This window comes from Grammomys surdaster, unplaced genomic scaffold, assembly GCF_004785775.1.
Source record: "Grammomys surdaster isolate TR1022 unplaced genomic scaffold, NIH_TR_1.0 126298, whole genome shotgun sequence".
In the NCBI taxonomy this organism is placed as follows: Eukaryota; Metazoa; Chordata; class Mammalia; order Rodentia; family Muridae; genus Grammomys; species Grammomys surdaster.
Window position 1 is genome coordinate 3907121 of NW_021621098.1, and position 25319 is coordinate 3932439.

The following is a 25319-nucleotide window of genomic DNA, read 5'->3' on the forward strand; positions in this document are numbered from 1 at the left end:
CACACACACACACACACACACACACACACACACACACACACACACACTGTAACACTTGAAACTCACCGTTTAAGCAGCCCTGCCCCTGAAAGACTGTGTAGCTTACCAAAAGAAATGTTTCCCTTTAGCACATGTGGTTTGAGCACGGATTTTTAAATTCTGTTTGTGCTTATTTTACACTGTGTTTCATTTGTTCTGGATACCAAAGAGAATTAAATTCTTAGAAAAAAAATTTCAACATGGGTAACTGGTGGATCATAGCATTCAAAACACCAACACAAGTAGTGCATTGATTCTTAATAATTTATTCTCTGTAGTTTGGGGGCCTGTTCTATATCATCTGAACCCCAAGACTGAAGCAGAAGTCATTATAAGAGGATGAATTCCTACTTCTGCCATGGCTTTCAGCTGTGTTTACCAGGACACCTTTGCTAGATAAAATTGTGTGTGGTCAGACACGGACCCAACTATAGAAACAATTAAAGTAGGAGGAGATCAGGTAAAAATAGACATCTGGCTTTTTATTTTTGTAACAGATAGTGAATGCTTCCTTTCAAATGCTTAGAATATATATATATATATATATATATATATATATATATATATATTTTTTTTTTTTGAGCAAAGTTATGTGGTTTAGATGAAAATGAGGTACCTCTCTCTAAGTGTGTGTTCTTCAAGGTAAACGAAAACCTGCAGACAAACGTGTTATTACTTTACAGCCCTAGTAAAATCACTCAGACAGGCTGTATGCATCCCATGCAGATATGAACACAGCACTGCGGTTGGTGTGAAAGGTTGGTTTACAGGAAGGTAAAGTTACTTGGTGACCTTGTGGGGCCTATTAGTGTGGGACAACTTTTCCTGGAAATTAGGTGATTTTTGGAGGGGGGGGGAACTGTAGGGAAAAGGAGCCCTACAATGGTAATAGTTTACAAAGTCCACTCATGTGTATTGTTGGACATCTGTTGCCCCTGTTCATAAAGCATGCTCAAGCACAGAGATCAAGAGAAGGCATTTCCCAGGCAGCCATACTATGCTCATAGCTCAGCTGAGTTATACCAGTCTCTGTGGCCAGAGTTCTCTAACTTTATAATCTCAGTTGAGTTATACTAGTCTCTGTGGCAAGATTTCTCTAACTTTATAAGTGGGTGAAAGGATTTATTGAAAGGCAGGAACCTGTTCTCTGGAGATAGCTATCAGCACAGGCCCACAAAATGCAATTATGATAAAGTGACTCCTTAAGAGGGGTCAAGTTTGGTGTATCTTTTATAGGGAGCTGGACAGACAGAGCCCAGGCAATCCCTCTTACATAAACTCCACTCTGCAGCACTTCTGCCTCTGTGTCCACCACAGTTCTTTATCCTCAAAAGTTCAGATGGAAGAAGACACAAAACTCAGATTTTTGCATGGAAATCACTCAATTTTCAGACAGTCCAGAGACTATAATTACGGCGATGGCACTGTTGACTGCTCTTTTTGAGAAGCTTTGATTCATGCAAGGCTCCAGGAAAGTTCATGGACTCTTGTAACTAGAAATTTGGCCATCAAGACCTCAAACACTCTTCTTTCCCCACTAATTGAAAATAGTTTTTATTTGGACTCCATAGGACTTCATGCTGGCTAGAGTCATTGGAGAGGAGGGAGCCTCAATTGAGAAAATATCTTCATAAGACCAGGCTGCAGGCAGACCTTAATTAGTGGTGGATTTAGAAGGGCCCAGCCCATGGTGGTTGTTGCCATCCCTGGGCTGGTGGTCCTGGGTTCTATTAGAAAGCCATGGGTTCATGAGCAAGCCATGGGGAGCAAGCCAGTAAGCAGCACCCCTCCATTGCCTCTGCATCAGCTCCTGTCTCTAGGTTCCTACCTGTTTGAATTTCTGACATGACTTCCTTTAGTGAGGTGGAAGCATAAGGCAAATAAGTTGCTTTGACCATGACATTTCACCACAGAAAATAGTAACCCTGACTAAGACTGAATCACCTACAAGTAAGTTGATATATATATACTCTGTGGTGTGTGTGTGCACGCAGATACATGTGCACGTGTACAGTGCATGTGGAGGACAGAGAGCAACATCAGGTAACTTCAATTATCCTACAGCTCATTTATTTTCTTATTTGCTCCTCGATACTTCCTTACATGAATACAATATATTTAAACTATATGCATCTTGGTTCCTTCCCTCTGACTTCTGGACTGTACTGTTCCCTTACCTCCATGTCTCCCTCCTCCTCCTCCTCCTCCTCCTCCTCCTCCTCCTCCTCCTCCTCCCCTTCTTCTTCCTCTTTCCTTTCCCCATCTTCTCCTTCTCCTTCTTCTCCTCCTCCTCGTCATCCTCTTCCTTGTCCTCCTCCTCCTCTTCTTCTTCAGAACTCACTGGGTTTGATTAGTGCCATTCCTATGTATATGGACGTGGGGTGTCATCCACTGGAGCATGAGCATCCTATTATGGGCTGCAGTACTGAAGAAAACTCACTTCCCTTCCCTCGGTGGCCACCAGCTTCTAATAGTGCCTCTAATAGCTAGCTGTGGGCTCCAGGAGCCTCTCTCCTCATGCTGGAGTGATGGCTGGCTTGATTTTGTCTTTTGTCTCTTGCTTCCCTGGAGCTTATGGATTTGGCTAGACTGGCTGGTCAGCAAGCCATAGCAACCTGTACCTCTTCCCTTCTCTGGCACTCGGACTATAGGTGTACACCGCTGCACCTAGGTATTTTATGTGAGTACTGGGGATCTGATCATGCCCTCAGGCTCACACAGCAGGTACTTTACTGAATGAGGCATCTCCCTCGCTCGATAAATTGATATGTTTTGTAATAATAATAACCATGTTCTAAAGCCACAAAGTTTGGCAACATTGTGTCTCATAGCTGAGGCTTGAGAACATCTAAATAGTTCAATACTCCTACTTCATTTCCCTACAGAAGTAGCCTCTGTGGACCAGCCATGGACCACAGCAAGAATGAACTCTGCCCATTCAAATGCTTTGTGCCTATTACTGTCTACAGTGACGTTTGTTTTAATACAGGCCAAGGCTGGCTCTTTTCAAACAATACAAATACTAACCATTGTTTTGACCTTCATGAGTCTAGAAAGCTTGCTTTAATAATTTGATGTTTAGCAGGGGTGGAGAGCACTTTAAGATTATCTATTCTTAGGTGGTTGATGTGATTTTAAAGTGACAGTGCAGAGACAAATTTACTTGGTTTTGAGAGTTAGGTGTGCTATTGAGAATAAGAAAGCATCTAGACTCCAGTGGGCTTCGTTTTCCTCTTGGGTAATAGAATAATCTCTCAACTCCACTAACTATTTGCTATAGAAAAACTAATTTCATTTCTGCCAATAAAGTTCTTAGATAAGTTTGATTTTCTCTTGATGAAAATTAATATTCACTCTGTTTGCCCCAGTTCCTCTCTTTGCTAAGATACAGTGGGGCTCTTTTTTTTCCAGCCCAGGGTATGATCAGGCCATATTTGTCAATAAAGAAGCTGGGAAGTTTAGACGAGCTGACCTTTTCATAACATTTTGCACATAGATATGGACTATGTGTTTCGAATGTAGTCAGCTATGTTTTGAAGATGGAATTTTATAAATATGCAAAGGTATATTGAACAAGAAAATACCAGCCCTTTCTTCACACAAAGAAAAATATAATGCAGCAGAATACTGAAGAAAAAAAGGACAAGGAAAGAAATCTGCCCCCCTTTCTCTCTCTCTCTCTCTCTCTCTCTCTCTCTCTCTCTCTCTCTCTCTCTCTCTCTTTTTCTCTCCCCCTCTGTTCACACATGACAAGTGCATGCAGAGGTCACACTGAGCCTTGTGTGTCGTTCCTCAGGGACCTAGTGTCTTGAGGCAGGGTCTCTTCCTGGAGACTGGGGTTCACTAGTTAGACTAGACCAGCTGACCAACAAGCCTCAGGGATCTGTTGTCTTCTATGTCCCCAGAACTAGGATGACAAACATGCTGCCTCCATGCTTAGCCTTTAGAATGTGAGTTCTAGGGGTCCAACTCCGGTTCTCATGCTTACAAAGCGTCTCCAAAACCTTGCTGGAGAAAGAGCTTTATGTTGCATTTATGTTTACGTTTTCTTCTTCCAGAAATGCAAGTGCATTTCTCCTCTGCATAGTGGAGCCTGAGGCTCCCCTGATTTTAGCTTATAGGATGAGATTATCATTTTGCGTTTGTTTGAACATCACCAGGATTGTGGGAGTTTTGAATTCACATATATTCAAAAGCCAATCATGGTGAACAATTACACATCAACAGAATTCCCTTGACTCCCAGTGGGCTAACAACTGTACAGCCAAATTTACTCATTAGGGTATTTGGGGCTTGTTGGCAGGATTAACACCAGACAAAACTATTGATCCAGTGATCTTTCTCAGGAGCCAGTGTCCTACAGAAAGCAAACAGGGGCTGATGAAGCAGGCAGTGCAGGAATGGAGATTGGTCTTGTCATGGCTTGTGTGCCCCTTCCTTGCTGGCCCCTTGCTCTGCTTCTCTCCACACTGCTTACCACTATCGGCCATTCTCTACCTTTAGTGGAAAAACTAATTCTTGCTTGTTTCAAGAATTCTGAGCTAGCTTCATGAGAGCAAGGGGGTTGTGTGCTTTGGCTTTTGCAGTATTACCAGGAGCCAGAAGATCTTTGAATGAATCTAGCATATGCTTAATAAATGCTTTTTAGGGATAATGTCTCTGTTTTGTTGGGCCCACAGTTAAGTCTACTTTGTATTAACAGCAATGTGGCCAGTGGCTAGTGCCCAGAAAAGATTTGGTAAGCATCTGTTTCCTTTCCTGCTTCTCTTGGGTCTCACTCTTCCCTTCTCTTTGGAGAAATTCCTAATGTCTTGGCATCTAGTATTCAGGTGGCCCTTTCGAAACCTCTTAGGAAAAAAGTCTCTGTTTATCAAGCCTTAAACATCTAGGGTGAATTGAATTAAGGGATGACCTTACCCAGGAATGTGGACATTGAAGCCTGTCTTCAAGTTGTGGAATCACAGAATTTGGTCCTTATTAAAGAAATATAAAGTAAGAGCTAAGCAGATCGGCAAAGCTGGAGCTCATGACACCACGAGACTGCTGGTTTCTTGCTCTGCCTGTAGGAGTAGTTGAGTCAGAGAAAATCTAGTATTATTCATGGTATCAGAGAAGTGTTCTTTGGCCGAAGTGGACAAAAGGCTCTGCAGAGGCTTTTGGCCACACAACCAGGAGACTTGGGATCTGAAGTTGTTTGTTAATCATCTTAGAAACAAATACATATGTTGTGTGAAGAACCTCTCTCTATGAATAATGCAGTAAGGGTGGGTTACAAATACATACGTCGTGTAAAGAAACCTCTCTCTATGGATAATTCAGTAGGGTGGGTTTCCAGACCCTTACGTAAAAGAACACAACATTCATTGTAGTTATCTACCCTCAAGGTCATGGAGTTGCCTTATGTCTTGTGTGACTGTCTGTAGACAAACCTCTGTAAAAGATTGTCTGTGTGTCTCTCTCTGTGTGTATGTGTGTGTGTGTGTAACAATAATAATGATAACACATATTTGAAAAGGAAATTTGGAAAATGAAAATATCCATTAGGAAAGGAAAAATTGTAATCTTATCATTAAGATTATTAGTATAAATATTTTGACATATTTCATCTTTATTGTTATTTACCTCTGTATATATATTCATGTTGTATAAGCCAGTCTATACAGTGCATTTGTATGTATGTATGTATGTATGTATGTATGTATGTATGTACGAATGTATCAAGATCCCGTGAGATATCCCAGGCAGGCCTTGAACTCATGCTCTTCTTGTTTCCTCCTCTCAGTGCTGGGATTACAGCAGTTAAGATTTTCTTTTCTCAGTTAACATATGAACATTTTTTACAGAGTATTTGTCTTTCAAAATTGTAGTTTTCATTATGAATGTTTGTGCTGTAATATAAACAAGCACTTCAATCGCTGTTGGCTTCGTGTCACATTTTTTTCTAGTGACATATGGTGCGGACATAGAACCCTGGCTTACTACAATGTCTGTTCTTCTTCTCAACAAATGCCTTTAACACCTCCCAAGTCACTCACATTAGAGACCTGGAAGTAGTTCATTTATTTAAGTTTCCATTTTCTGTATATTACCACCTATGGCTAGTCCTAGCTCTAGACTAGCCTCCTGTCCTCCTCTGCTCTGTCTGCCTGAACATGTACTAACTCTGAGCCATGCTCTAAAAGCACCTTCTGCTTCTGCTTCTGCTCTGGCTTCTGTCTGTGTTTCTTGTGCCTTTTAAGTCCATGGATTGGACCAGTTATTCCTTGAGTTGGACCCTTTAGTGGCTTCCTAAACTTGCATAACATTCAAAGTCCAGGCCTTCAGGGCCCCAAACCCTCATTCTGATTGTACATTATTCATTTTCTTCTTTCTTTTGATCACTTCCTGATCATGTCAGCCCTTGGCTACTTGTAAGAGTCATGCTCTGTGTTTCTCTTCACTCTTCTGGACATTTTGTACCCATCATGGCCTCCTTGGAGCTCTCCAGCCTTGTTCTTCCCTCACAAACTTCTTTTCTGTTCTGTTTGGGTTTAACTGTTGCTTCCTCAGGCAAACTCCTCAACTCACACTGTCCATGAGCTTCTTATAGCAAGATGCTTGTTTCCTTTATGAATTTATTTTTTGAAATTGATATTTCTGTTCCTTTTATCACCTGTGTCTTTTAAGAACTAGTTAAATTGTAAAAAGGTAAGTCTGTATTTATACTGTATATTTTTATATTCTTAGTATTATAGGACAATGTCTATGAAATAGTTGGCACTTGGTAAAACATAAATTTATTGCATCCAGTAATGAAGCCCAATTTGGAAATTTAAACCTTTGAAATATCCCCCCACCCCAGTTTCATGATATTAATCATTCCCTATGTTGGTAGGAGATGAATAAATACACACAATTGGTGAACTTTCTAGAAATTTTGATATTTTCTTTAGGCTTTCCTTCTTTTCTTCTCTATAAAAATGTTTGTCAATAAGACACATAAAGATAAGGGCAAGACAAAACATTTCCTCATCTATGTTCTGTCAGTGTGTAAGAGTTGTAAACACTAATGGGTTTATTTATTACATTTTCATATATACACACAACATATATTGATAACATTCTTCCCTCCCAATTATCACTTTCCTCTTTCCTAACAATCCATATTTAATTTTCTTGTCACATTCACATATATATGTATTTTAATCTATAGTCTTAAATATTAAAGAAACCACTGCATCTGTGTTTCTGAGTAGCCTACTTTGCTTAATGTTATGACTCATCCATTTTCCTGCAAATCTCATAATTTCATTCGTGTTTATGGTTAAATAAAATGGCATTGTGCATAATTCATGTATGTATGTTTATGCATATGTGTATGTATATATATGTATGTATACTTTTCTTTAGCTACTCATTTGATGATGGTATCTAGCTAGGCTGGTTCCATACCTTGGCTATCATAAACAGAATGCTGTAGTAAACATAGATGCGTAAGCCTTTCCAATAGGCTCACTCAGAGTTATTCTGGAAGACACCCGGAGTGTACATGCAGCTGGACCCTACGGTAGTATAGGATCCTACGGTAGTGTTGTATGTAGAGAACCATCTTCAGGCTTTCCATGGTTGTGTACTTCACATTCCATCAGCAGTGACAGGCTCCATGTTCCCTGCATTCTTTCCTGCATCCAATGAGAGAGCTTTTTTGTTTTGCAGAAGAAAGTAAACGAATACCTTCACTGCAATCCACATGTCCAGTTCGGAACGATGTGCTGAAGGTGCAGAGATAGGAGTGGCATTATCCATTTTCCTGAACTCGGTGCAGAGGAGACCATAGAGAAATAAGCACATCGGTGGAGGTGATGGAGTGGTAGAGCCAGAGGGGCCGTGAAGGAGTCAGAGGCGACTGTCCTCTCAGGCCGCCTTGCTCACACAGGCCTTTGTCTACTGTGTCTGTTGATTTTGGTTTTTATTGTAGAAATGAGATCTGGTTTCTGGATGATCTTTAAGGACCTTCTGGCATTAAAAGTCTTTCATCATTTTAAAGTCCATTGGTGTAGAGCGATTTTGAATTTCCAGAGCTTGTATTCTACTACTTTTGGCAAATATCTACGCTATTGGTCTGCTAACTTGAAACTAAAATACACATGTCACCCATCACCCCAGCCATCAGTCACTGTGGTGAGCAAAGGAGAGAAGGACAAATAAGGTCAAACAAATGAAAATGAGCCAGTGTGGGAAGGACTAAGCCCTTGGATTCCCTTCCTACTCCAGTTCACTGGGCCCAGTTAGAGGTGGTATAAGGGTGTGAGTTCCTGGCTGAGTCCCACACTGGGGAGGTGGGGATTTTACTAACAAAGTTTCATGGAATCTATTAGAGAATTGCAAGACCCAGGATGTTTTGAACCTAATGGGACATCAGTGCAATTGAACTCCCAAACAGCTGTCAATCATTTTTGGGTAAAATTTGTGAGTTAGTCCCTTTATGTCTTTCCCCCACCTCTCCTACATTTTTGTTCAGACTGGAAGAAGTGGGCCTCTGGTAAAGTCTAAACTTCTGAAAACTATTCAGGAGACAAACCCTTTCAAAGCTTTGTGTGGAAAATATTCTTTTAATTCAAATTTGGTGATAGTTACCAGGGTAGCACATTAAAGATTTATTATCAGGGAATTTTTGGATCACAATTTAACACAGGTCTGGTTGCTTTATTCTAAAATGTTTGGAGTCTGTCCAGCCACCAGGCTTTCTACATAGGCCAGGTATTGGAGGCATTGCCAGTGCATTGATTGACTAATCAAAGCAGTGCATGTTGTTCTTATGACATCGAGCTGTACAAAGAAGATGTTGAGATAGCTTTTTGACTATTTTTATCACCAGATTATTGTGAGCTGGCAGTATTTTTGTATCATACTAACCACATGAAACTGCACCTCCAGTTAGACATAAAGCTACTTAATGTAGCTTTGAAAAAGTGTGTGTGCATGTGTGTGAAAATGTGTGTGTACACACCCACACACGTGTGTGATGTATGTGTAAGTGTAGAAGGCAGAAGTCCTGGCTGTTGCTCTTCAGGAGATACACCTCCTGTTTTGAGACAGGAGCTCTAACTTGGCTTGGAGCTTCCTAAGTTTACTACACCAGCTGACTGCTGCTCCCAGGAGAACCAGCCATATCTGCCGCCACAGTGATGGCCTTACAGGTTCATGTCACCCTGCCCAGCTTTTAGAACATATTAACACATTTTAACTAATTCTTTGAGAATTTCATACTATGTATTTTGGCTGTAGTCACTCTCATTTCTCAAAGCTCCTCCTTCCCTTCCCCACCCTCCCAACCTTGTATCCTCTCTCTTTCTAAATAACCCACTTAGAGCAAATCCTGTTGTTTGTATACTCTCTCTGGGGCACAGTCAAGTGACCATTGGCTACACCTTGAAGAAAACTGACGTCTTTCTCCTGTTTGCAGCTCCTCAGTTGGAAGGCGTTCATGGACCCCTTCTCCATGCATGCTGGAATATTGAGGGCATGTCCAGCTTGCTATGTGAATTCCAGGGACTTATCGCAGCTCCTTATGCTTGCTCAGCACACACTTTGCTGATGATCTGTCTCCTCTTGTGAGGGAATTAACTCATGAAACAATATCCAAGGTCACCAATAAATGTACCCCAATCCCCCCAAAAATGAAGGTCTTGATAATGGTACCTTATAGTTCTTCAATCTGGATCAAATTCAGGAAAGTGAACAGGTATTTCAAACTTCAGAAACTTCAGACAAATGGAACATTACTAATCTAAACTCCCTCAAGGCCCATGAATGGATGCACTTTTTCTTGGTTTTGAAATTAATTTCAAGTCCAGGGAGTGGAATACATAATGCCTGTAATAATTTCAGAGTGAATCCCAGGGAAATGAAACATTAAATCTGGCTGAGATTTCACATTATAGGAATTACTGAATGTGCGCCATTAGCAAACATCACTCGGCAACTTACTGTATCTGAAGCTGCGAGGTTTAAACAAATACTCCAGCGTAACATTTCACTTATTGGGAGGCGTGACCAAACAATTAAATTACCAAGAATACAAGGAGAGCTCTGAACAGCTTGGCCTTGTAAATAATACTCCTCCCACCTCAAACCAGTCATTGCTCGCTTTTGGTTACCTCTGTATAAATGAAGTTTAAGGCCCTTTTCAGTAGAAATAAAGACATTTGAATTTAGCCATTTTTCCCACTTTCTCCCATTGACACTATGTTTGGCCTTGGCAGGCACTGTTAACCAGCTTCCCATTCTTGCTGTCTTTCCTTGTACATGATTTATTTTTCCTTAAAAACCCCACTACAGGATGGAAAAGACACATCCTGCATCTTGCTGGCTGGAGCCAGCATCTGCTTTCTGATCTCCTTTCTGAAGAGCTTATGTGTGTGGTAGCCTGCACTGTGCAGGTGCAGTGTCTCTTGCTCAGGACCCATGTTTGGACACATTGAAGCACATATAGTGGTTAAGGTCCTCCTGCCTGGGGTCTCTTTGACACAAGTCACAGGTCTAGTGATTCCTAGCTACTACTTCATTCCACTGAGCCCCATTCCCACAAGCATGACCAGGAGATGGAAGCAGGAGGATGTGGAACTCAAGGAAGCCTCAGTTATGCAGCGAGATGGAGGCTAGCTTGGGCTACAGGAGATGATGTCTCCACAAGAAAAACAAGAAGCCCAAGCTACTGAATGTGTATGTCTACCTAAACTATGAGAGGATGATAAGAGATTTCTGGATGAAGAAAAAATAATCCTAGGTCACCTACCCATAATGTTCTGAGTGGTATGTCTGACAATGGCCTTTGCAGAGCTGAATGTGGTTGGTGGCAGGTGGTTAGAGCTGAGGTACGTATTGGGCTGCACATCTGTGCTGCTCAGTTGGCACTTGTAAGTTTATTTCCAAGTCTTCCTTCTGGGACTGTTGCTCTTTTTGTGAAGGCTGGGAAGGGACCCCCAATTCCAGACAGAGCCACAGAGTCCCTTTGTCTCACAATACTGTAACATGAAGTCTGATAGGAAAATGCACAGGAAAAGCTCCCGATGCACAGCAATATTTTCACTGTATATTTTCCCATGCATGACAACATAGAGATAGGAGTCCTTTAAAACTAAGCCAAGAGCACCCAGGAGCTGCATCCAAAGCACATAAACCAAAAATCCCCAAAAGTGGAAGGAAGTATAACTTTGCTGCCACACTAGACATAGTGTTAAGAATTTTATTTTCTGTTTTTCCAAGAAAACCTCCCAGAACTTTAGTCTCTTGAGACTTCCAGAACCAAGGAAAGGACCTTGTCCCAGCCTGTATCCCTACTCTCTATCACACACTGGGGAGACAGACTGTCTACCCACCCAGGCAGCAGCAGCAACAGCAGCAGCAGCAGCAGCAGCAGCAGCAGCAGCAGCAGCAGCAGCAGCAGCAGCAGCAGCAGCGCTGGGTTATTCAGGAGACTAGAGTGTTTTCTCAGCTGCTGTCTTTTGCTCCCCTCTCTAGCAGGAGGAGGTGCGTGAGATGCTGGGAAAGGGCTGCAGGAAAAGAAGCCGTCTAGCTGTCTGAAGGACAAAACTAGCTGGAAACAGTGACATCACTTGGAGATAAATTCGCCAACATTCTTTCCTTTTGTGGAATACATCACTAGCTTGGGGGGAGTCTGGCGCTGATATGCTGCAGGCTCAGTTTTGTTCTTTTGCCATTCAACTTTAGGGAAATTCTCTCATCTGGACATGCTAACTGCTTGGCTGTCATTGTCTAGGGCAGAAGCCTTGACTCACAGAAGAGGTTCATTAGCAGAAAGAAGAAGGACTAAAGTTTTCAGAATGGTGTGTGTGTGTGTGCGTGTGTGTGTGTGTGTGTGCTTGTTATGTGAGTGAATGAGTGTGTGTGCATGTGTATGCACTTGGTATGTGGGTTTATGTGTATGTATATACTTGGCTTGTGTGTGTGTGTGTGTGTGTGTGTGTGTGTGTGTGTGTGTGTATGTATGTGCCTCTGTGTGTTTGTGGCCAGAGATCCACATCAAGTATCTTCTTCACCTTATTTTTGGAGTTAGTGTGCCTCTTTGAACCCACAGCCCCTCAATTCAGCCAGGCTAGGTTGCCAGTGAGTTCGGGGGGGACTCTCTTCTCTCTGCCTCTCTAACATGTGTCTGTCTCTTACAGACACATGCTGCCATCCCTTGCTTTTTTGTGTGGGTGCTGGGAATTGGAGCTCAGGCCCTCGAATAGGCATTGTACTGACAGACGCATCTCCTCAGTCCCAGCATGATTTTTAAGAGCTTTTAGCCAGATGCAGAGGGCCATTGTTTGAATCATTGTAAATATTTCTTAAATATCATTGGTGTTTTTCCTCAGAGACTTTCCTTGTAGGCAGTTTGTTCAGGAACTCTTTATATGTGACCTTTCTTTGGGACATAACGAATTTGAGTCATCACCATTTGTGTGTGCTGCTCACTGCACTGTAATGGGCCTTGTTTCAGCTAGCTTTCCTTCTAGGTCTGCTTAATATTCATTCAACTTTTCCATAATGAGGAGAAAGAGCTACAGCTTTTCAGGACCAACTCACCTTGTTTCCAGGTCGCAATATTCCCCATAATGGCAAATGAAGGCAAAGGCTTTGTTTGGACCCAAAGCGAAGAGTAAGCTTTGGCCATTTGTCCTGTTCTGCTTCCTTCCCGGTTTAGTCTAAATCCCAAGAGGTATAATTAACTTGGCCTCTTGCCATTTATATATTTAATTGGGCAAAGTGACATTAGGGCTTGAGTAGCTCTTTTGTGGAAATGAGTAAAAGCAAGCAACTTTTTAGTGTAGCTACCCTGTGCCAGCAACTAACAAGCCCCCTTTATTTGCAGGATGTATTCATTCCAAGAACTCCCAAGTTCAGATGTATAATAATGTGAAAGACACAGGGTTAGCTACAGAGGCTTTTCCAGGCGCTGAAGAGCAGTTAACAGATACCTTTTAAGCTCCATGTAGACACTGACAATTTTTGAACCATTCTAAAGGCTATCAGTTTTTAAATGTTTTTGGTTCCTGTCTTAGTTAGGGTTTTAGCGGTATGAACAGACACCATGACCAAGGCAACTCTAATAAGGACAACATTTAATTGGGCCTGGCTTACAGGTTCAGAGGTTCAATCTAGTCTCATCAAGGTGGGAGCATGGAAGCATCCAGGCAGGCATGGCATAGGCAGAGCTGAGAGTTCTACATCTTCATCTGAAGGCTGCTAGTAGAAGACTGACTTCTGACAATTAGGATGAGGGTCTTAAAGCCCACACCCACAGTGATATACCTATTCCAACAAGGCCACACCTAATAGTTCTACTCCCTGAGGTAAGCATATACAAACCATCAAAGTTCCAACATATTCTATATATGAAGAAATTGTAGTGGTTAAACAAGATCTTCCCCCACCCAACACACACACATCTGACAGTTCACTTGTTCATTGATGCCAGCTGACCTACCTAAAGCTGAATCTCTTGGAAATTAGTGAATTAAGAGAGATGGTTTACATTAGATTCTATTGTCTAAATAGCTGATAAAATGACATTGACACACCACTCTTTTTGACAGGCCAACAGGTGACAATTCTCCTTCATCCACTTGGGGACACAAAACTAGTTTTTTAAAGGCTAGGCTCACGACCAAAAATATAAGAAATGTTGAGTAATAGAAGCAAGTGCTGTCTTCATCCAGGCTGAGGCTTCTGTTCCTAGGAGTCTTTTTCCTCTCTTTCCCCCATTTCCTTCACTGGCAAGGGGAGCTCTGCAAGGCCCCAGGTGATGGTAGATGGTCAACAGATGGAAGAATCCTGGATCCCCGAATCAGCATGTAGAGGAAGCCACCCAATTACTAAACAAATTGTCATTGGCACATGAGATGACTAGGTGACAGATGCCACTGGATCAAGCCTGTAAAGTGTAGGTAGCTTTTACCTTAATATTTAACAAGAATGTAATATGTCAATAACATGATGCCTGTTTTATACCAGATGTGCTAATAATCCACTTGTGAACAAAGTATTTTGTTATTCTGAACATTCATAGCACAGGATGGTGAAGAACCTTCTAGGAGGTTATTGAGACCACCAGACCCACATTCAGGAATAAAAATGATTTTTCTTACTTCTTATCTATGCTTCTCAGCTTAACCCTTGATTTTACGTGTTAAGCTTCAATTTGTTATGAGATGGTGTATGAGAGTCATTCAGTAGTACGATGACGATTTAAATATACGACTGCCTAAAAGCTCATCTGTTAAAAATCGGGCTGTCAGCTGATGTACTTTTGGGAAAGGATTGGTTCATGAGGGCTGTGACTCAGCGGGTCACTTCACAGGTGAATATAATGGATGACATAATGGGAGGCGGGCCTAATGGAAACGTGTCACTCACTGGCTGTGTTTCCTAGAATCCTATGTCTGGTCTCTGCTCATTTTATCTTTAAACCTTAACTTATTATCCTTTGACAATTTCATGCATGTACGTAGTATGTTTTGTCATTTTACACATTACCATCTCTCATTCCTGTATTCTTACTGAACCCTTTCATTACACTACGCCATTTTCTGTTTTTATGTCTTTTTAGTTTTTTTTTAATTTTTTGTGTGACCCGATGAGTTTAATTATGGCTATTCTCATGAGCATGAGTGGGGCTACTTTTTGGAGCAGGGGCGACCCATCAGTGCCTATACCACAGAAGAAATGACTTCCCTGGCCCTAGCAACTATTAACTTGCCAGTAGCTCCTCAGGGAGCTGTGGAGCCTCAGGAACCTCTTCCTCATCCAGGATGGAGTACTGTCAGAGCCTGTCTTGGGCAGACGACCACAGCTACCATGGGTTTGTGAATGCAGCAGCTCTGTGCAGACACATTTATCAGCAACCCTCCCATCCTCCCATCGTACCCCGGCTCTGGGTCCTCTGGGTGAGCAATGTTGCTCTTCCATTGCCTCCCTGCAGGGATGGTCTGCATCAACGTAAGTGCACAGGGATGGGACCAAACAGCCATGAACCCAAACCTTTAAATCCATGAAGTAAAACCCGTCTGTCCTACCTCATGTTCTACCCAGGCATGTTGTGAGAGGAATGAAAAAGTACTGCAACTGCGTTCCTTATGAACCTGTGTCTCAATGCCTGAGCGCTGCTTGAGAGGCAGCGCTGGGAGTGCTCGTGTTGAGTCGCCGAGAAGACTGAGTGGCCTGAGAGCAAACTAGACGGTGCAAGATGCCTGCTTTTGTTCTGTGAAGGAGCACAGCAAATTCCAGTTATTTTGAATCTTTTTCTCTCTTTGAAGATGTAGCCAGTCTTCCCGGAAGTGCAACTCGGAGCCCTAATATCACAGGAATTTGTGTGACGCTCATTTTAATTTAGGCAAAGGCCAACAAAAATAATAGCAAATGTGAGTTACATGAATAGAAATGATTATGAATAGAAATCTATGCATGGCCACTGATGTGGCTTTGACAATAACTCAAATCCACAGATGCTAAACTGCCCTGTCTCTCCAGATATATTCACACCGGGTCTGTCAAAATGGAGCAATATGTAGTCAGAAACACGTTGGCCGCTCTGGGAACAGAGAGCTGCTTATTCTTGTCGTCCACCTTGTGCCAAGATCAAAGAGGAGATCTTAATGTGCGTTTGCTTTAAATTTAGTGACATGCTGTGTTCACTCCCATCGGTGCTTCTTCTCACCTGTGGAGATAAACTGAGCTATTTTACTACAAACCCGTATGCTTCCCAGCTCCGCCTGGCCTGTCTTGGTGCAGTGTCTGTCTACTGTGGGGTAGCCACCATGGCCTGTGGGTGCTTCAAGCAGAGGGGTAATACACTGAATTTTCCATTTGTTCTTTTCTCTCCAGCCTGTTCTAACGTCATCTTAAAATAAACACAACTTCATTGAAAAATATCTTCCATCAGACTCACCGTTAAATATTATCAAGCTAGCTAAGAGAAGAAAGTGCCATGAGTTCTACAGTCGCCAAGTTATATGGGTTGTTTTCAACTTTTCTCTTCTCCACACTAACTCATCATGATAAATTCATTTTACAGAAGGCCATTCTGAATTACACACAATTTTTTTTTTGTCTTTTGTTTTATGAGTGATTATTATTCTTGGATGAAGAATTATTAAAATGGTATAATGGAGTGGATTCCATTTCAAGAAAGATAGAAGGAAGCAGAGTGATCATTTATTTAGCTTATCAATAAATGCTTATAGAGTATGCAGAAAAAGCTGAATACAAGAGGAAAAGACATGGAGTTTCTGGGAATAAGTAAGAGAGTCAGTGTGTGTGGCAACCCAGGATTTAGCACATAGCTACAGCAAGAGAATTTAAGTGCATTAAAAGTGAGAAAGGGGAGAGGCAGGCCCTAGTTGCTGCATTCAGTGTTTCATCCTCAGGACAGGAGAACCTAGGTACCCAGGAAACTATCATGCCTATGGAGTGCTTATAAAAAAAGATGTCTGTATACCATGTGCATGTATGATGCCCTTGGAGGTTGGAAGAGGGTGTCAGATCCTCTGGAACTGGAGTTACAGGTAGTAACTCCAGTGTGGGTGCTGGGAACTGAACCCAGGTCCTCTGCAAGAGTGATGCTCACTCGGAACTGCTGAGCCATGCCTTCAGCCCTTAACAGAATGTGTTTAAAAGTCCCTGGAGTCATAAGGCAAATTCAAGATGTAGACTGAGTTGGCTTTTAAGCACTAGAGTCTCAAGCAGGGATAAAGATGGCTCTTCTCTGGGTTTTCAGGATTACAGTGCAGGGTCTAGAGCAAAGTGGTTCAAGCAGCACAAATGGTGACATTTCCTGCTGGAGCTTGCTGGGGCTTAGTGCACTGGATTCTGCGTTTCTTCCTTCCTTCCTCTCCCGTCCTTTCTTTCCTCCCTCCCTCCTTGGTTTTGCATTAGGCAAGTGTAATTTCAAATAAAATTCTCAGTTGAATTAGGTCCCCATCAGTTGAAAAACAAAACAATAAGAAGAAAGCAAAATGAGGGGAGAGTAGATGGAGACTTGCTCCCTGCCACCGCCATGTGCTGGACATCACAGATGGTGACTATTTGAGTGTGAAAATTGGGCTGTAAAATGAGTGCCTTCAAAAATGTCAAGAGTAAGTGCCCTTTTGCAGGCAAACACCGGCTTGAGAGAGTTCCAGCGGCTTGCCCAAGGCCTTTCATTCCATGTAAACTGAGCTTATGGGAAAATCTGTCCCTAAGAGAGGTTCCGAGAGTTTCAAGTGATGCTTGACTGGGAAGAAAAGGTGACTGTGCATCTTGAGTATTCTGTGGTCTATGGTTGAGAGTTAGGCATTAGGATTTGGGTTCTGAGGTACAGAGTCTGAGTGTGTGTTTTTTGGAAGACTCACAGGACAGGGAATGGAAGCGGACAGTTGAATACCCAAATTTGTCTAACTGTTGACTGTTTCTGGCTGAGACAGAAAATGTCAAGGAATGATTTGTAAGAAAAATGCGTTCATCTTTTGTTTTTAAACTGTCTTCTAAAAAAGACACACAGTCTGTTCATGAGATGTGTGTTTTACAAAAGATTCAGAAAAGGCGCACAGTGCCTTTAGACACACAAAGCATGGGAACTAACATAAAGCACTCTATTTACATTTAAGTACTGTGCAGATTCTGAGCTAACCTTCTAGAGTGCATGGGGGAAAATAGTGCAATATGCCCATGAAGTCAGGGCTGACACAGCACAAGTATAAATAAAGATCTAAAAGTGTAAAGTTAAATTCCTCCCAGACTCCAACATCCCCTCTCTCTTTCGATGTGTCAGTGAAGATTAGAGAAATCAGGACTGTATAATATTCCATACCTTAGGATAGCTGACAAGAAGCGATCCTTATGGTCTTTAGGGTTTTTGAACCCTCTGCAGTGTGGCATCTTCTCTTGGCTAGGTTAAGAGGATGATAGGAGGCAGCTGGGACTGGCTTAGTGAAAAGACCAGGAGGAGCTCTGGAGGCCATGGAGCCAACCACTACTGTCCTCCTATAGAAGATCTGATTGTCCAGAACTTTGTGGGATTCAGGGAACCTGCTTAAGTGGATGCTAAATAAAATCTAGGCTGAGAGAGAAGACAGCTGTTGAAATGACTTCTGGGGATTTGCTGTGACTGCTTCCTCATGAATGCTCGTCTCACTGATACAAGGAGAAGTGAGTCTGCATGTCAGACAGAGGTGGAGACTAGCTCCAGTCTGCACAAGCTCAGTGTGAGGGTCAACTGAGTATCTGTGGCGAGTAGCTGGCCCTAACTCTTACCAAGGACCTAATGGGAAGACTGTCAAGCAACCAGTGCAGGTGGACTAGGGAGGGAAGGAGCTGACTCTGATTCTTACAGTGTTCTTAAAGGTGCCTGATTTCCTGAGCCCCATGTCCTGTGCACTGGACAGTGGTGCATATGCTACAGATTGTATCTACAATTTTTATGTTGGAGAGCCAGGGGAGCCAAAATCTCAGCCTGACTGGCTTTATGATGTAGGCAGATACCAAGGGTGATTCTCTCTGTGGGGACATATGCCATTAAAAGTTGTGTGTGTGTGTGGGGGGGACGGGTTCATGAGTTCACTTCGAAACTGCTTGAGGAGCACACTGGAAGGTTCCTCTGTCACACCACTGCCAGTCATACAGAAGGAAGTCTGTGAGACCAGTTTTGCAGGCTACATAAGTTATTCATGGTGATAATTGCCTCCAACTTTACCACCCCTAATTTCCTTTTTTTTTTTTTTTTTTTTTTTTTTTTTTTTCAGGTTAACAGGGAGTTTATTTTCATAGGTACCTGGGTTCATGTGTACTAAATTGTTACGCTTTTTGAGGGGATGGGTGCTATCAGGAAAAGCTTTCTGAAGAAGATAGTGCTAATGCCCAAAATTTATACATGCATAATAAATGAGATGAAGGAGAAAGAACAAGTTTAAGACAATATTGACTTGAACAAGGCTATGCTTAGTACTGTCTCTGCTATCATTACAAGATATTTCAGAAATGCAGACTAAGACAAAAGTGATACATTATTCTCTTTTTTTTTTTTTTAGGTTGTTAAAAGTTTAAATTTATTTATTTATTTATTTATTTATTTATTTATTTATTTATTTTTTATTGGATGATTTATTTACATTTCCTATGTTGTCCCCTTACCCCATCCCCCACCACCCCCTCGGAACCTCCAATCCCCTCGCCCCTCCTCCTTCTTCTCTGTGGATGTAACCTCTATCTACACCCCCCCCACTCCCACCTCCCCACCCTCAAAATTCCCACCCCCTGGGGCATCCAGCCTTCATGAGGTCAAGGTTCTCTTCTTCCACCTATGCCCAGCAGGGCCCTCCACTTTTACATATTCAGCTGAAGCCCTGGATCCCCCCCTAAGTGCTCCCAGGCTGGTGGTTTAGACCCTGGGAGCTGTGGTTGGTTGGTATTGTTGCTCTCCCCATGGTGCCACAAACCCTTTCAGCTCCTTCAGTCTTCACTCTAACTCCTCCATTGAGAACCCCATGATCAGTTCAATGGCTAGTTGTGAGCATCTGCCTCTGAATATGTCTGACTCTTGAAGGCCTCTGAGGAGATATCCATATCAGGCTCTTATCAGCATGCACTTCCTGTCTTCCACATCAGCATCTACCTTTGGTGATTGCACATGGGATAGATACTCAGGTGGGGTGGTCTTGAGACGGCCCCTCCTTCAGTTTCTGTCCCTCACTTTGTCTCCATATTTGCTCCCTTGAGTATTTTGTTGCTCCTTCTAAGAAGGACCGAATCACCCTCACTTGGTCTTCCTTCTTTATGGGCTTCATGTGGCCTGTGAGTTGCATCTTGGGCATTTCAAGGTTCTAGGCTAATATCCAATAATCAGTGAGTGAATACCATGTGTCTTCTTTTGTGATTGGCTTACCTCACTCAGGATGATAATTTCTAGTTCCATCCATTTACCTAGGAACCTCTCGAATTCATTGTTTTTAATAGCTGAGTAATACTCCATTGTGTAAATATACCACATTTTTTTAATCCATTCCTCAGTTGAAGGACATCTGGGTTCTTTCCAGCTCCTGGCTATTATAAATAAGGCTGCTATGAACATAGTTGAGCATATGTCCTTGTTATATGTTCGAGCATCTTCTGGGTATATGCCTAGGAGTGGTATAGCTGGATCCTCGGGTAATGCTATGTCCAATTTTCTGAGGAACCGCCAGATTGATTTCCAAAGTGGTTGCACCATCTTGCAGTCCCACCAACAATGGAGGAGTGTTCCTCTTTCTCCACACCCTCGCCAGCATCTACTATCACCTGAGTTTTTAATCTTAGCCATTCTGACTGGTGTGAGATGGAATCTCAGGGTTGTTTTGATTTGCATTTCCCTGACGACTAAGGATGCTGAACATTTCTTTAGATGCTTCTCGGCCATTCGAGTTTCTTCCGTTGAAAATTCTTTGTTAAGCTCTATACCCCATTTTTTAATAGGGTAATTTGGTTGTCTGGAGTCTAATTTCTTGAGTTCTTTGTATATATTGGATATTAGCCCTCTATCAGATGAAGGATTGGTAAAGATCTTTTCCCAATTTGTTAGTTGTCGTTTTGTCCTATTGACAGTGTCCTTTGCCTTACAGAAACTTTGCAATTTTATGAAGTCCCATTTGTCAATTCTCGATCTTAGAGCATATGCCATTGGAGTTCTGTTCAGGAACTTTTCCCCTGTGCCCAAGTATTCGAGGCTTTTCCCCACCTTTTCTTCTATTAGTTTCAGTGTATCTGGTTTTATGTGGAGGTCCTTTATCCACTTAGACTTGAGCTTTGTACAAGGGGATAAGAATGGATCAATTTTCATTCTTCTACATGTTGTCTTCCAGTTGAACCAGCACCATTTGTTGAAAATGCTGTCCTTTTTCCACTGGACAGTTTTAGCTCCTTTGTCAAAGATCAAGTGACCATAGGAGTGTGGGTTCATTTCTGGGTCTTCAATTCTATTCCATTGATCTTCCTGCCTGTCTCTGTACCAATACCAGGTAGTTTTTATCACTATTGCTCTGTAGTACAGCTTGAGGTCAGGGATGGTGATTCCTCCCGAAGTTCTTTTATTGTTGAGAATAGTTTTCGCTATCCTGGGTTTTTTGTTATTCCATATGAATTTGAGAATTTCCTTTTCTAACTCTGTGAAGAATTGAGTTGGGATTTTAATGGGGATTGCATTGAATCTGTAGATTGCTTTTGGCAAGATGGCCATTTTTATTATATTAATCCTGCCAATCCATGAGCATGGGAGATCTTTCCATCTTCTGAGATCTTCTTCAATTTCTTTCTTCAGAGACTTGAAGTTCTTGTCATACAGGTCTTTCACTTGCTTGGTTAGATTCACACCAAGGTATTTTATATTATTTGCAACTATTGTGAAGGGTGTCATTTCCCTAATTTCTTTTTCAGTCTGTTTATCTTTCATGTAGAGGAAGGCTACTGATTTGTTTGAGTTGATTTTATAACCAGCCACTTTGCTGAAGTTGTTTATCAGGTTTAGGAGTTCTCTGGTGGAAGTTTGGGGGTCACTTAAGTATACTATCATATCATCTGCAAATAGCGATATTTTGACTTCTTCCTTTCCTATTTGTATCCCTTTGACTTCTTTTTGCTGTCTAATTGCTCTGGCTAAGACTTCCAGTACTATATTGAATAGGTAGGGGGAGAGTGGGCAACCTTGTCTAGTCCCTGATCTTAGTGGGATTGCTTCAAGTTTCTCTCCATTTAGCTTGATGTTGGCTACTGGTTTGCTGTAAATTGCTTTTACTATGTTTAGGTAGGGGCCTTGAATTCCTGATCTTTCCAAGACTTTTATCATGAAGGGATGTTGAATTTTGTCAAATGCTTTCTCAGCATCTAGTGAGATGATCATGTGGTTTTTTTCTTTAAGTTTGTTTATATAGTGGATTACATTGATGGATTTCCGAATATTGAACCATCCCTGCATTCCTGGGATAAAACCTACGTGATCATGATGGATGATTGTTTTGATGTGGTCTTGGATTCGGTTTGCTAGAATTTTATTGAGTATTTTTGCATCGATGTTCATAAGGGAGATTGGTCTGAAGTTCTCTTTCTTTGTCGGGTCCTTGTGGGGTTTGGGTATGAGTGTAATTGTAGCTTCATAGAACGAATTGGGTAGTGTTCCTTCTGTCTCTATTTTGTGGAATAGTTTGAAGAGAATTGGTATTAGGTCTTCCTTGAAGGTCTGATAGAATTCAGCACTAAAACCATCTGGTCCTGGGCTTTTTTTAGTGGGGAGACTTTTAATGACTGCTGCTATTTCCTGAGGGGTTATGGGACTATTTAGATGGTTTATCTGCTCCTGGTTTAATTTTGGTACCTGGTATCTGTCTAGGAAATTGTCCATTTCATCCAGGTTTTCCAGTTTTGTTGAGTATAGGCCTTTGTAGTAGGATCTGATGATTTTTTGAATTTCTTCAGTTTCTGTTGTTATGTCTCCCTTTTCAGTTCTGATTTTATTAATTTGGATACTGTCTCTGTGCCCTCTGGTTAATCTGGCTAAGGGTTTATCTATCTTGTTGATTTTCTCAAAGAACCAACTCCTGGTTTTATTGATATTTTGTATTGTTCTTTCTGTTTCTATTTGGTTGATTTCAGCCCTGAGTTTGATTATTTCCTGCCTTCTACTCCTCCTGGGTGTATTTGCTTCTTTTTGTTCTAGAGCTTTTAGTTGTGCAGTCAACTTGTTAGTGTGTGCTCTTTCCAGTTTCTTTTTGTAGGCACTTAGAGCTATGAGTTTTCCTCTTAGCACTTCCTTCACGGAGTCCCACAAGTTTTGGTATGATGTGTCCTCATGTTCATTAAATTCTAAAAAGTCTTTAATTTCTTTCTTTATTTCTTCCTTGACCAAGTCATCATTGAGTAGAGAGTTGTTCAGTTTCCATGTGCACATGGGTTTTCCATTGGTTTTGTCATTATTAAAGACCAGTCTTATTCCATGGTGATCTGATAAGAGGCAAGGGATTATTTCAATCTTTTTGTATCTGTAGAGGCTTGTTTTGTGACCAATTATATGGTCTATTTTGGAGAAGGTACCATGAGGTGCTGAGAAAAAGGTATATTCTTTTGTTTTAGGATGAAATGTTCTATAGATGTCTGTTAAGTCCATTTGGTTCATAACTTCTGTTAATTTCAAAGTGTCTCTGTTTAGTTTCTGTTTCCATGATCTGTCCATTGCTGACAGTGGGGTGTTGAAATCCCCCACTATTATTGTGTGAGGTGTAATGTGTGTTTTGAGCTTTAGTAAAGTTTCTTTTATGTATGTAGGTGCCCTTGCATTTGGGGCATAGATGTTCAGAATTGAGAGTTCACCTTGGTAGCTTTTTCCTTTGATGAGTATGAAGTGTCCTTCCTTATCTTTTTTGATTAATTTTGGATGAAAGTCGATTTTATTTGATATTAGAATGGCTACTCCAGCTTGTTTCTTGGGACCATTGGCTTGAAAAATTGTTTTCCTCCCTTTTATTCTGAGGTAGTGTCTGTCTTTGTCACTGAGGTGCGTTTCTTGTATGCAGCAAAATTCTGGGTCTTGTTTGTGTATCCAGTCTGATAGTCTGCGTCTTTTTATTGGGGAATTGAGACCATTGATGTTAAGAGATATTAAGGAAAAATGATTGTTGCTTCCTGTTATTTTTTTTATTAGAGGTAAAGTTATGTTTGTATCTTTTTTGGGGGTTGTTGGAAGATTACTTACTTGCTTTTCCTAGGTTGTAGTTTCCCTCCTTGTGTTGGCATTTTCCATCAATTATCCTTTGAAGTGCTGGGTTTGTGGGAAGATATTGTGCAAATTTGGTTTTGTCATGGAATATCTTGGTTTCACCATCTATAGTGATTGAGAGTTTTGCTGGGTATAGTAATCTGGGCTGGCAATTGTGTTCTCTTAGTGTCTGTATGATGTCCGTCCAGGCTCTTCTGGCTTTTATAGTCTCTGGTGAGAAGTCTGGTGTAATTCTTATAGGTCTGCCTTTATATGTTACTTGACCTTTTTCCCTTACTGCTTTTAGTATTTTTTCTTTGTTTTGTGCATCTGATGTTTTGATTATTATGTGACGGGAGGTATTTCTTTTCTGGTCTAGTCTATTTGGTGTTCTGTAGGCTTCTTGTATGTTTATGGGCATCTTGTTCTTTAGGTTAGGGAAGTTTTCCTCAATAATTTTGTTGAAGATATTTACTGTCCCTTTAAGTTGGGAATCTTCATTCTCATCTATACCTATTATCCTTAGGTTTGGTCTTCTCATTGTGTCCTGGATTTCCTGGATGTTTTGAGTTAGGAGTTTTTTGCGTTTTGCATTTTCTTTGACAACTGTGTCAATATTTTCCACCGTATCTTCTGCATTTGAGATTCTCTCTTCTATCTCTTGTATTCGGTTGGTGATGCTTGCGTCTGTGACTCCTGATCTCTTTCTTAGGTTTTCTATCTCCATGGTTGTCTCCCTTTGAACTTTCTTTATTGTTTCTATTTCTAGTTTCAGGTCCTGAATGTTTTTGTTTAATTCCTTCTTTGTGTTTTCTTCCATTTCTTTAAGGGATTTCTGTGATTCCTCTTTAAGGGCTTCTATCTGTTTACTTGTACTCTCCTGTATTTCTTTAAGGGAGTTACTTAATTCCTTCTTATAATCCTCTATCATCATCATGAGAAGTGATTTTAATTCTGAATCCTGCTTTTCAGGTGTGATGGGGTGTTCAGGGCTTGCTATATTGGGAGAATTGGGCACTGATGATGCCAAGAAACTTTGGTTTCCGTTGCTTATGTTCTTGCGCTTGCCTTTCGCCATCTGGTTAACTCTAGTGGTACCTGCCCTCACTGTGTAAAACTGGAGTCTGTATTTCCAGTTATCTTGCTTATTGCAGAGCTCCTCAGAGTCCAGAGGTCTCTGTGGTCTTATGCTCCTAATCTCCTGGGTGGAATAACTCCTGGGACTCAGGCCACCTCTTGGATCTGGAAATCCTTCTGCTCTGAGTGCAGTGGGTCCTCGATGACTCAGGATTCAGTTTCAGCTGCTCTGAGTGCAGTGGCTCCAGCTGCTCTGAGTGCAGTGGCTCCTGGATGACTCAGGATTCAGTTTCTCAACAGGACAGGAGCAGACCCACTCTGTGTCACCTGCTCTGAGTGCAGTGGCTCCTGGATGACTCAGGATTCAGTTTCTCCACAGGACAGGAGCAGACCAACTCTGTGTCTGTTCCAGCCCAGAGGACCAGGCAGGGGCAGAAGGGAAGTGGAATTCCGGAGGGGCGGGGTTTGG